General features: G+C 36.2%; 1 long non-coding RNA gene across 5 annotated transcripts; it reads left to right on the top strand.

Moving 5' to 3' along the window:
• The first annotated feature begins 11,247 nt into the window (after positions 1-11,247).
• On the top strand, positions 11,248-12,372 carry LOC149151968 (uncharacterized). Of its 5 annotated transcripts, none has more exons than XR_016263046.1 (4): positions 11,248-11,565; positions 11,683-11,736; positions 11,814-11,873; positions 11,968-12,372. It is a non-coding gene; the product is annotated as an uncharacterized LOC149151968 (long non-coding RNA). The 5 variants fall into 5 exon arrangements; XR_016263042.1 differs by having other exon boundaries at positions 11,250-11,570; positions 11,968-12,371; XR_016263044.1 differs by having other exon boundaries at positions 11,252-11,574; positions 11,968-12,371.
• Positions 12,373-12,948: the final 576 nt, after the last annotated feature.

Below are 12,948 nucleotides of genomic sequence, written 5' to 3'. Positions count from 1 at the left end.
ATTGGAAGAACATAAGACAATACAATTCAGAGGATCAAAAGAACATGAGGAGGGAGGTCAAGGGAATGAATTCACATGATAAGCAACAGGCTTGCAACCAAATCTACAGAGATACCAAGAGGAGGTGGGGTGGCAGGACGTGACAGTTCAACAGAGGTATGTGCATAATCTCCCACATCACTCCGCGGTGGTGGAGCTATTTAATGAGGTGAAGGTAGACAGTCACTTGTGACAGAAATTGTGCCCGCCTGTGATTGCGCAACTCCACCACTGAAGTGTTTTGAGCGTGGTTTGGATATGTGAAGAAGATACTCAAATCTTCCACAACGAAATTCACAATCTATTTCATGTTCGGGAAATCTGTATGCAAGATTACAAAAGAGTGTGTAAAACTGATCAACAGATTCATATGGTGATTTTTGTAATTTTAGAATTTCTTGATCAAGTGCTTCATGGTCAACGTGATTGAAAGCACAGTCTATCTCTGTGACCAGATGAACAAGAGAATGAATAGATATTTTAGGCAGTGTGACACACCAATGTATTAGGTGCCCTTGAAGCGTGTAGATGAACAATGTGCAACTCATGTATTCCTCAAAGAATCCATGTCTTTCGCATGAGCCTATAATGCCAACTACGAGCCTAACCAAGGTTGTGTAGCCTCCACCATCATATGTTTCATGAGACAAGTTATCCGAGAGCTCTTCCGATATAATGAAATTGTTTCCATAAGATATATATTCTGGAAGAGAAACTCTACAATTAGTCATGGTAGATGTGTAGAGATTCAAAACAGATGTGAGGACTTAGCTTGTCATCTAGCCCTCCTTCTAGCGACAAAATGTTGACAATGCTGGACCCGCCAACATGTCAAGGGATCTCCCTCATAAGAAGTCAAAATTAGACCTCAGACCGTTTGGTGTAGGAGTCTCAACAGTGGGTCATATAGCAATGCCTTGACCGCAATTTCGCACAGAGGAAAGTATGATAACTCTATTGGTAGCAAGGGTGTGACCGCTGCAGTGAGTCAAGGAACGTGCATGAGAGGTTCTAACATAGGTGGGTTGAGATGAGTGCGCCCCTTGGTAACCTGTAATAGTACTCAGATGGGAATGGAACGCACGAGTGAAGATACATCACAAGCTGGAAAGAAAGTCAGTTGGCAATCCAAAGTGATTGTTAAACCAATCAACATATTTCAGAAAGATTCATACATAATCATACGGAAAAGTTCATACATGCAAGCATAAGAAAGCAAATACATATGCCATTTATAGTAAACAAGAACGTTGGAATATAATACAACATATGCATGAAATGTGATGGCTCTTATTATATAAAGAAGTGTAAGTTCCAGTCATAAAATACATCCATGTACACCCACTAGCCCCAATAGTGGAGCATTACAACAACATGCACTTGCTCCTCCAAAGAGATGAACTAGCTTCGTGCAGTGGAGAAGCCAAGGCACGTTACAATACTGTCCAAGCTCTCTCCAAGATAGTCTTATCAAAATCTTGGCTGACCAAAAGCCTATACAATGAATTATGAGGGACTATTTATAGCAAAGGGTGGGATGACCCTTGACATTCCCGTTTGTGACAATTAAACTACCCTCATGACTCTTCACCTACTTTATGATTGTTACATCCAACTATTGACACTTGAATTACACTTGACATGATGTTACATAACAATGCACATGTCCTCGTGCAAGAAAACATGGCTTGAGAAAGCCATGCAAGAAATCACTGACACTCGGTCCATTGTGATGAGACCAACTCTTTGACATGCTTGTGATGGCGAAGGTGGTGATTTGATGCCAAGCTTGGTCATCCATGATGTTGTCCATGCACCCCATGCTGCATCTTGTTGAAGCAAACTCTTGCCTCTGTTGCAACTGATGCATTGGTTCAACTCCTTCATCCAAATCGTCTGCTAACATGTGCATGGTCTTCTTAGGTGCGACTAAACCAACAACACACTGATGCATAGTGTCAGTGTTGATCTTCAAGTGTGTGTTGGTGGTCATGCACATCAACTTGCTGAAGTACATGTTCATCTCCAAGTGGAGTTGCTTCTTGTGTTCACCTTGGTGAGTGTGCTGAATGGGTTATATCACATGTGTGCACACAATGACATGCATGCTGTTGAATCCCTTGCATGTGATCAACAACACTACTCACCAAGTCTTCTTTGTGCCAACTACTAGGATAGATCTATAACTTGTACGGGTGCAACTTCATTCGTGAGTGCATGTTGCGCCCATTGTTGTTCTTTTTCTTGCTGCAACTCATTCCTCTCTCTATGTAGCTTCATGTTCTTCCTTGAGTTGCTGCTTCAACACATGCAACTCCTTCTTTGTTCCATTCTCTATCTTTGCATGATGTCACGTCGTCACCTCATAACCTCAGTCTCCAAAGTTTCCTTCATCATTAGTGGATTTTCTTGAGCTTGCAACTTCGTTCCGCCTCTGTGTTTTCAACAACCTTCCTCTTACATTCGTTTCATTCATTGCATTCGATATGTTGCCGTCAAATATTGTTCATGATGCTGATCGGTGTGATGCTATTACTCTCATATCTTGATGTCCTTGTCTACAAACAACTTGATATCTTCATCAGTAGGCAAGCTCATAGACATTTGATCGACTGCATCTCCAAGTGTGCTCTGAATGGTATCTTTGACTCTGCTCTCTTGGAAACCATTGTACCTACATTGCTGAGAGGCAAATGAACACCTACAATACCTGGAGACATGGCAACACTCATGGCAAGAAATCTATCAGTTGAAAACCAAAATGAACTTGAGAACTAACTTGCAACATACCTGTGTGACTGATCATGAAGGTTACACAATTTTGGCCAGGAGGTCAAGAGACTGACTGCAAAGACTATGCAGGGCACAATTTAGGATTCTAGGAGATAGACTGACTACTGGAACTATGCAATGCACAATCCATTATGGCTACTAACTGTTGGAATTGCGCAATGTGCAATCTCCATTGGCAATGGCTATAGGCTTAGTGACTGCATTCTGCAATTTTCTAGGCCAGCAATCACTGTCCTTGAGAAATGCACAGAGTAGTCCTGGAGGATAGTGCCTAGGAAGAAATGTGAATTTCTGTAGAGGAAGACAAAACTTTCCTTCCCTGGATTATGCAATGCCGTCTCAGTGAACGTAGGGTCCGGGCCGAGGTTGCCCAGATTCACCGACAGGAAACTGAACGCGAATGTGAGTGTGAATGCATGGTGGTACTGAGTGTAAGAATAAGTGAATGATCATGCATGCAAATGGTAAATTCCAGATTCAAAAAATGGAACAACATGCATGTGGGTGAGGCGAGTCGCCGAATCGGAAACCGTTCGTGAAAAACAGTTTCATGCATGTGACAGAAGTGAGATAGCAACGGAAAATAAAATGGTGTTAGTACAAGCTAATATGTATCAAAACAAGAACAAGCGCTCACTGAAATCAAGCAGACAACATTCATACGAAATGAAACACAAAAAGCGCCAGAAATGCAACACAATACATGGGAAGTGGGCTTACCCCAAAACAGCTGAGATGAATGTGCCGATATCTCCTAGATGTGATGTTGGATGTTAGAGCTACAAGGTTGATGTGAGGAATGAGCTTTGTAGTGTTCGGTTGATGAGTTTTGATAACATCGAGGTTGTGACACGCATGCCACAAATCTAGGGAAAGCTTCACTTAGTGGGAGGTTTTTGAAATGATCCTTGCATGTAACCTCCAACTGCTAAAAATAGATCCTTGAAACAAGGGATGCCTTTGCATGCTACCTTGGGAGAAGCAACCCATGCATGTAAGTTAATTTTTCTCGGTCCCGGAGGGAACCAATCAACTCGGTTGCACATGCAAGAGACTGCTCGACTGCAAGGAGAAAATGCATAATTCTGGCTGGGAGTTGGGTTGGTTGCCCAAAGGATTTATGTAATTTCTAGGCAGAGCAGCTGACTCCTGCTGAAATTTTCATAAATTCTGGGCTGAGCAGCCCTGCTGGGGAAAATTGCACAATTTTGACTGTGAGTTTTGATTGCTAGACCAGTCAGGATTGCGCAATTTCTGGAGGGAAGGTTGGTTTCCCTCTAGAATTACACAGTTTCTTGGGGGAGATACTTAGCCTGCAGCTGGACCAAGTCCGGGTGAACAGCCTGTGAGGGGAATGCATCAAGTTGTGATCGACAAGCTGCCTTTATGCAAGAAAAACACTAAAGCTTATGTACTTGAATAAGAAAGACATGCTGCTGTGAAGGTTGGAAGAGAGGCTCCAAAATAAGGCTAAGGAAAAATTTGGGAGGGTGGTTGTAGCCGCTACAACATGTTCTCATCATCGTGAAGCATATCTCTATGTTATAAGTTAGACACTAACCATATTTTCCTTCCATTCATAAATGCACTAGTTAGACTTAACCCCATGGAATGAAATATTCTCATATTATAAGCACGTAGATGTTCATATGCTTTTAACTTGTTCATACTTAATCCCCATCTATGATTTGAATTTGGGACACATTAAATATAATGCCCTTATTTCTAATATGGGGACCTTTTCTCAACATACTCTCCAATTCTACGTATTGACTTAAAAATATGGTATGGCGTATATCTCTTTATCCCTTAAATATTTCGTATGAGGTTAACTCCATTATATATGTATATATGGGGTTATGGGCCCCGTAATGCTATAAAAAATATTTATATTTGTGTGCCCAATTTTGATTTATCATGGAAGTGAAAATTCAGAAATATACTTCATAATTTACTTGAACATTATGTTAGTGTCCTATATTATAGTAATCAAAAAACAAGTTTTGGTATTTTTAATTTATTTGGAAAATGGGTAAAGGTTAGGATATGATCTTGTAGAGATCAATCTACTAGTTTTAATGTAGAATGAAGGTTTCATCATTGATGTGATTATATTAGAATGTGTGAAAGATCATGTAAGTAGTTATTAATTCCCTAAGAAGTTGAGTTAGGATAGTCTAAGGTCATGTCTCACAAAAAAGTCATGAGTGAGGTCATAATGTCTTGTCTTATCATCATTGGCACAAATTTGTAGGCTCGATATCATTAGTTAGAGTGTCAAGTCACATTGTTCCATGACATCACATTGGTACAACAGTTAAGAGATGGGATGCACTTCTGACAGTTGCTACACATTCATTATTGAAGTTCAAAATTGCAATCATCACCCTAGAAAGGTGGATTTAGCCACCTTGGGAGTTCAAAGTTTTGTTTATCTTCCAAAAATACCACTGAGCCCTCCATTTTTTCCATCGAGAGATTTCCATACATTCCTTTGGTTTCGCTACGCAAAGGTTGCAAGGGAGACGTTGCGCTCACAGATAGGTGCTGCGTTTTTCAAACTAGTGGTTAATCACATATTCCATGTTCCAATTCCATATTTACTTGAGCCACTAATCTTTCTTGTGGTCATATTTATTTTTGTATGTTGAGAAAAATGCCTTAAAGACCGAGCAAAACTCTAATTTTAAAGTTTGTTGTGTTTCCTATAGAATTCACTATATTTTTCCTCAGTGCTGCATTTTTATGTTGTCACCCCATTCAAAATCCAAAAGATTTTTTTCCACATATATATTGAAGCTTGATATTCCTTTCAAGTGGTCTGAAGCCTCATATCTTGTTGTTGCCACCCTCAAAGATCAAGAAATTCTCTTTCTTTCATGAACTGCGCTACTTGCTTCCCATGTGTTTTTATTTTTTCCATGATGAGTGAGCTGCTATTTTGAGATTTTGAGAAGTGGGTTTCGTTGTCCAATTCTTCTATATACGTTTTTTCATCTTTAATTATCATAAAACCCTAATTTAATACTCTATTACATCACTGCTACCATACTTCTACGCTCAATATGCATGCACTGAGATTACATTCAAGAAACCCTCAATATATCTCTGCTGTGAAAACCATGTCAACTCCGTATAGAAAGAAGCACGAGGGAGGATACATTGTTAGTTTTGAACCCCAAGACCTCACCTTGATCAGCTCAAACCTAGCAATTAGAGTTGTATTTGAACAATTTGGCTGCATTAGATTTTGTGAGAAGATCCAGGGATATAGTGTACAACTTACCAAGGAGTTTGCTTGAATTTCACTAGATTGGATGCTAATATTAGAGATCTCACTTTCCCGATGTCATATGTCATCATCTCAACTAAAACAAAGATTCCTCTTCAAGGAGAGTAGTGGTTCAAGGGCATGCCTTTTGACATAGACAACTACAAATATTTCTTGAAACCAAAGTACAAGAACAAGGGGTATGGAGCCATTGTACCAAGAGAATACCTTATTAAATCCTACAACAAAAGTTTGAAGGTAATCCAGAGATACATTACTTGTGAGGGAAAGTTTGGGAGGATCTATCAGTACCATTTTAGGCTTTTGATTCAATTCACAAGGAAGAGCCTGCTAAATCTTCCCTTCTATTTTTTCATAACTCTTAGCAAGATGAATGTCAAGGTGCAAGGTAAGGAAATCCAAGTGGAACCAAGTCTTTCCCACTTCTCTTTGACCAAGTTGTTGGTGGTAGAAGAACTGAATAAGAGGAATCAAACATCGTAACCATTTTTAGACTCATCAAAATTGATAGTTGATTTACCAACTAGCTCTTTCGTTAAGAAGGACACACCATCATCAACGACATGAGATATACAATCACCAATTATAAGTTCTGTGAAAAGGCCATCAGTTGCAGTAGATCCATAACACAAGAGGAAAGGTAAAAAGTTACAATTTTCTCCTGAAGTAGTGGAGGTTTCTAAGAAGCCAGTCACTAGAGCCACTGCAAAGAAACTGCCCTTGGAACAAACACTTGAGCATCCATTTGAAACTTTAGAGACCATAAAAAAGTATGATTTTATTGGTGATAAAGACAAGGAGATTTTACAATTACAAGAGCAACTGAATAAGGCACACCTGGTTATTTCCCAATTACAGCATGACAACAAGGAATTGAAGAAGACTATTTTAGAAAGGGTACGTAAGACTAGTGAAAATGAAATAGTAAAAAAGCAAGATCCATAGATGTATAAAGGAAAGTAGAAGATAGTGAGAGAGGACATTCAAGAGGTAGAAGCTCCATCAGCTAGAGTCGCTAGGTCTTCAGCTATAAAATTATAGATATAGGATGAAAAGTCAATGTAAGAAGAGAAGAAAATTGAGATAGATAAGGGGAAGCATACTTTTAACAGGTTTAGAAGGTAATTGAAGAAATCCCTCAATGAAATTGATAAACTTAAGGAGAAGAATGAAAGGGCTAGGAAAAATATTTATGATCATTTGAACATGTGTGAGCCAACGGTGGAAAATGCCAAGTATATGCTGAAAATGACTCTTCCTTTGCATAGGCAGCTAAAAAATATATGCAACTAGAACCTCACTTTGAGGAAGGAGCTAAGGGCTTCCAAGAAATAGTTTCATGAAATTCAAGAGAAGGATAGAGGTAAGCTTGATTTGTTGGTTGAAGCAACCAAATTCTGAGTATTGCAACAGGTAAAAGAAAGTAGTTTTGTTTTTTATTTTTTGCCCAAGTATGTTAGCTGAATGAGGTTGGATAAAAGGATGAGAGGTCAAATTTTGTATGAATTCATTCTAGAAGCACATTTAGTCAGATTTCTTAAGTAATTTTTCAAAAGAAGCAACTCACACAACAATTTTGCACTTTTGACAAGGCATTAAGGTTTTGATGTAAGGGTAGAGTTTTGCCAATTTTTTTGGTGAATATGGACTTAAAAGGGGTTTTCAACATTGTCAACATCATCAGTAGGTTGTGTATCTTGCTCAGAGACCTCAAAATTGATCAAAATCACGAAGAACAGGTTTCGTTGTGCTTTTATACAAGTGTTGTAACACATATTTCATTAGATTTGGAAGTTTTCCATTACAATGCCTTCAACAGCATTCATTCTTTTGTATATCGCCATATTAACTTAATTCGACATAAAAATAATCTTAGTAACTTCAAAGCAATTAGAGATCATGAATAGGTCAAACATGGGGTGTTTATGTACAATATTATCAATACACAATAGGAGTGTGAAATCAAACTCTTAGAAGAAATTTATTTAAGCTAAGTCATATTAGTATGCCTAACATGCAATAAATATATTATAGTTATGTATAACGGACTATATTCCTCGATGTTTGAATTCTGTGTCTAACAACTCTAAGCCCCTTTCTCCCAACCTACAGGAGATTTTTTTATTGAATGATGGTGATCTGAGGATCTTAGTGTAAATGACAAGTATAGGCATCCCTTGCGTTGCATTGAAACTAGTCTACTAAAAACTTAGTAAAATGTTCTTGTGCTCAATTTATGAAGCACTAATGAGGGGCTCATCATTCATCTTCATAGCATCTGAGAATCCACTATAAAATTTAAACATTGTTGATCTAGGTATTTCAAGAAGGTTAGGCACCATTGATTTATCTCCACTCAAATGCAAGTACATCAAGTGAGAGTTCTTAAATGGGTATTCAAGTCATTCCATTGTGATGGACAGTGTTACATATTGAAATAAACAAGAAATTTTAGTGGTGACTACTTGTAAGTAGTGGAGACAAGGGTTTTCAAATATTAGTATAGTTGATGATAGTGTGGATATTGATCTCTCTTTGTCAACATTGTCAAAACTAATAATAACCTCGATGTAATAACGTCAACAAATTGTATGGAAAACCATGATTGACCATTACTTTCACTAAGAAGAAAAAATCATAAGCATTTTTAAAGGGTAAGAAACAACTGTGAAACATAATTAATGGATTTTAGTTGAAATTTATATAAGTTCCGTTGTCCTTTAATTATTAAATACTTAATGTAGATACAACTAAATTATTGTTAATATATTGATTTTTAAGATTAAATATGTATTAAAAGGCATTCATCTATGACACTTGATTTTCCATGTAGTCTGAATAAACCACTTCAAGCTCATTATCAATTAATTCTAATTAGTTTTGTAAAAGATATATCCTTACTTACGTTAAAAGACTTATTTCAAAAATAAATTACATTTATAAACTTATATGAATACATAACTAAATGGAATTCAATAAATACCTTCTAAATCTTGTTGGATTCTATGAGATTATTTTAAGTACAAATAGTTTATTTAAGAATTGAAATTTACACAATATTAATATTGATGGGAAAAACATGTCATATGGTGCAAAAAGTTTAAACATATCCATTTATGGCCCATCTCTCGAATTATCTTAAATAGTTTACTTAATGCTCATTGTGAATTGATTAATTCATGTTTTATTAGAAAATTCATTTTCTTTACATAGTTTTTTATTCTAGAAATAACAATGTCACATTTATATAATCCTATTAAACCACGTGATAGTTAAATAATAATCAATTAATGGTTTCTTGACTTATTGACTTATATGACATGATTGCGTATAGAAATAATTGATTTAATAATGCATAGTTTGAAAAATTTGTCAATTCAAAATAGAATAAACCAATTAGAACTCATCAACAATTGTTTTTAAATTATTAATTTTCTAAAAAATATATTTTTACTTACATTGATATCTTCGTTTTAAAAATAAATTGCATTTATACATACATACATATTAAATAGAATTCAATACATACTTGTCTTGTTGGTTTCTATGAGATTATTTCAATTACAAATAATTAATTTAAGAATTGAATTTTACCAAATCTTAATAGAGGTGGGAAAATAAAATGCCTTATGTTTCAAAAAGTTTAAATACATTTATTTATGACCGGTATCTTCAAATAAATTTAACAATCTATTTAACATTCATTACAATTAATTATTCCATGTGTTGTTAGGAAAAACATTTCATATGACATGGAGTTTTATTTAAGAAAACAAATGCCAAATTTACACACTTATATTAAACCTCATGATAGGAAAATAAAAGTCGATAAATGGATTTATATAGACCACTTAAAACATATTATCAATTAATTATAATTTTTTTTGTAAAATATATATATATATATATACTTACATTAAGAGTTACACTTCAAAAATGTATCACATTTATGAAATTCTATCGACGCATACAGCCAAATAGAAATATTCAAGTCATATTGGATTCTATGAAATTATTTAAACCACATATAAACTATTTAAGAATTGAAAATGACAAAATGCTAATATGGATTGGAAAATCAATGTCTTATGGTGCAAAAAGTTTAAATACAACCATTTTTGACCGATCTCTTTAATGAGTCTAGATGGTCCACTTAACACATTGTTAATTAATTATTCCATGTTTTATTAAGAAGAGAATTTTGTTTTACATAGAGTTTTGCTTCAAAACAATGCAATACGACATTAATACTCTCTTAATAAATTATCTGAGAGACAAATAAAATTCAATAAATGGATTCATTATTAAATTATATGAGATGAGATGATTGCATATAAAAATAGTTGATTTAAGAATATATAAAAAAAATATGGATTAAAAATTGAATGCCCTACAATTCAACGAGTAGTATTCACCTATGACCCATCACCCATTAGACTATATAGTCCACTTAATACTTATTGTCAAGAGATTAAAAGCCTTATTTTTCGAAGAAATGCATGATAGTATATGGCTATTATAAATCACATTTATACACGCATATTAATGGACATAACTAAGTACAAGTCAATAATATAATTCTAGCTCAAATAATATGATTTCAGTGTATTTAAAATACAAATTTACAAATTTTGATATTAGAATGTGTGGCCATGTCACAAATTTGATATTAGAGAATTCCACCATGCCCAATGCAAACATTTAAAAAGGATACATAAATAAATCTTCCAAAAGAGATCTAATGCTATCAAGGAAACTCTCTTTAAAATTTTTCTCATTTTGAATTTGATGCCATTTCCACCCTTCCAAAGAATGGTGCATTAACTCTTAAATGCAAATTAACCGATAGGTAATGTCGCATGAAAAAATAATGGTGGAAAGTACATAGTAGTTTGACGAATCAAGTTCAATAAGCACAAAACTTGGAATAAGAATAGAGAGCCTAGTGGAATAAGAATACTGATGGGTCCAGCCCTTTGAACCTCACGGTTAGACAATCGATTAAACGGTGATTAATGTGGTGATTGTAATGATGGGTTTCTTGGTGATTTGGTGGCTGATATTTTGATTGTTTAATTAATTACCCGGTACCTAGTAACTGTTGTGAGGGGAACACCTATCCCATCCTCGAGATGCACATTCCCGCCTTTGGTTTACACTCTCGTTCTCCGTTCACTTGGCATTCTGCTCATTCTCTAGTAACCGAGACAATTTCTCGACTATTCTTCTGTGACTATTGGTGGTTTGGTTCAGTGGCGTTGTGGCCTCGGCCTCTACTCTGTTTACTGAGATTTGTTGGTAGTCCTGAACCCCAACCTAGCTCTACTATCTGGGTTCTGTTCATACAATGGTTTTGTGTATGTTCTTCGCTCCATCAATGAGCTCGAGGGGCTCGGGATTTGGCCCTCTGTGCTCTGCTACTGGGCTTCTCCACCTTATAGGTTTCGTAGGTGCTTTTCGTAGTCACTATTTTCTGAATGCACTTGTTATTATGTTGTTTTCTTATTTCACCAAAAGTTCTCTGTTGTTTAACTGATTATTTGCCTGCAATTTATCAGGTCGCCATTGTCAGGGGTCTCAGCGTTCGGCCTCAACTCTTTAGCAAAACGATGGTAAGTCCTCCCTCTATGTTTTAGCTGCTCTGTCGATTTTTTTGGTGGTACTAAGGGACTTGCTCCTGTGTGAGCAGGGTTCCCTTGCTGGTTGGCGACTGATCGAGACTCTTCTCCAGTCCGACACTGCCTTCCTGGTAAGTTTTGTGTTTGAAAACCCTCGCTCTGTTTAACTCCTTTTCAAGCTTCAATTCTTCAGGTCTTCAATAAATTTTGTGGTTGTTCTTGCAGGTGGCTCGTCGGTGCTTCAGATGTGGTCTATGGTTTTGTTGCTACTGGCCCAAATGGGTAGGTTCTTGTCCTGCTTTTAATTGTTAGCACTTAGGGTTTCCGGTTAGAGCTTTGGCTCTCCTTTCTGTTGTCTACTGGGTCGACTCCGTCAATAGGCTTTGGCATGAAAGCTCTCTGCTTGTAATGGTTCTGGTATTATGTGCATCACAGCTCTTAGCCTGTCAAACAAGCATTTTCTGGGTTCTAGTCTTGGCACTTATAGTTAGGTTGCTTATCTTTTCAACGTTGGGGTTTTGAGTCTAGTTTGTTTGTCGAATATGCAATGTAATTTATCTACCTTGGAATTTTACTGTTTCAGATACTTATATAAATGCTACTGCGTGATTTTTTGTGAAAACAATTTACAGTGCTTCAATGGGAATGACACTTGATGGTTATTGTAATGATTTTGTGCTTGTGTGGAACCCTCTGGTTATTCTAGTGATTGCTTTTCTCAAAAATGATCAATGTATTCTGGTAGTTGTAGACCTTTAGCGTTTCTGGAGTTTTTTTGTTACTTGGCTGTAACTCGTCCGTGGGTTTGTTGTACTCACGCCCACTTGCTCTCAGCCCCATCGACTCTGTCGTTCCTTTGGTTCCTGTAGAAAACAACTGTTTACCAGTTCCTACCATTATTTATAATGCGTCCAATATTATCATGTAACGAAAAAAGAAAGTATACTCAGTTGCGAATGGATTCAGATGATCTTGAAATAAATTCTTGTATGATTTGTATTTACGTTTTCTGCTATGATGGAATCCATCCTTCCAGTGTCTCATTTTTTCTTTTTTTGTGAGTTGTTGAACAGTTTTAGAAACTGTCAACAGTTACAAGAAGTTACATCGGATAACTGTCAATTTCTGTTCACCTAAATTCTGTGATTAATTCATAACAGTAACTAAAGGAAATTTAAATGAAATAAAAAAAAAAAACAAAAAAAA

This window comes from Pinus tabuliformis, chromosome 9 (assembly GCF_031772625.1).
Source record: "Pinus tabuliformis cultivar Carrire ecotype Pingquan chromosome 9, CPIR1, whole genome shotgun sequence".
Classification (NCBI taxonomy): Eukaryota; Viridiplantae; Streptophyta; class Pinopsida; order Pinales; family Pinaceae; genus Pinus; species Pinus tabuliformis.
The sequence above is the reverse complement of the archived record's forward strand: the minus strand, read 5'-3'. Positions and strand labels throughout refer to the sequence as shown.